General features: G+C 43.0%; 1 non-coding gene across 1 annotated transcript; it reads left to right on the top strand.

The window, feature by feature from the left end:
* Positions 1-343: 343 nt before the first annotated feature.
* On the top strand, positions 344-450 carry LOC113873965. The gene has a single exon (XR_003506030.1). It is a non-coding gene; the product is annotated as a small nucleolar RNA R71 (small nucleolar RNA).
* Positions 451-789: the final 339 nt, after the last annotated feature.

The following is a 789-nucleotide window of genomic DNA, read 5'->3' as shown; positions in this document are numbered from 1 at the left end:
CTTGAAGTTTGCCTCTACTTGCTTAAATTCTGGGCTTATAGGAGCTCTTATAGGTTGGTCTTGAGCCTTCATTAAAGATTCTAGGTGCTTTGCAAGGGCTGCCATTTGGTTCATTAGTGGGCTGTTGCTCTCTGCTTGATAGAGTGGAGCGGTCTCTTTCCTCTTGATGTCATAAGAGTCAGCGGTGTGCCACTGAAAGCTAGAAGATGCCATCTCATCTATTAGTTTGTATACATCATTTGGATCTTTTCTTATGAGGGACCCTCCTGCTACGGCATCAATTGTAGCACTGGTATTGATTGATAGGCCACTGTAAAAAAATTGTACCTATCTCTACGTCAGAAAATCATGATGAGGACATCTCCTTAAAAGCTCTCCAAATCGCTCCCATGCTTCAAATAAGGATTCTACTTCATATTGTTGGAACCAACATATCTTCGTCATAAGCTTATAGGACCTTGATGGGAGAAAGTACTTTCCCGAGAATTGCTGAGTGAGATCCTCCCAAGTTCTGATGGAGTTGGCTAGGAGTGAGGAAAACCATGCATTCACCCTTTTAGATACTGAGAAGGGGAAAAGGCAGAGTTAATAGCATCGTTGGAGACTTCATTATATTTGATGGTGTCTGTCTTTATCAGATGGAGATTGGGGTCTTCATTAAGCATGCCTCCAAACTGTATCGAGTTCTGGACCATGGTTATAAGTGCTGGTTTGTTGGCCTCCACATTTGGTGCCGCAATGCTTCCAGGAGTGCCTCTAGCAGTGGGTGTCATGTAATCTTGAATTGAT

Source organism: Abrus precatorius, unplaced genomic scaffold (assembly GCF_003935025.1).
Source record: "Abrus precatorius isolate BTA unplaced genomic scaffold, Abrus_2018 Scaffold7, whole genome shotgun sequence".
NCBI classification, from domain to species: Eukaryota; Viridiplantae; Streptophyta; class Magnoliopsida; order Fabales; family Fabaceae; genus Abrus; species Abrus precatorius.
This window is presented reverse-complemented; position numbering and strand designations above follow the sequence as displayed.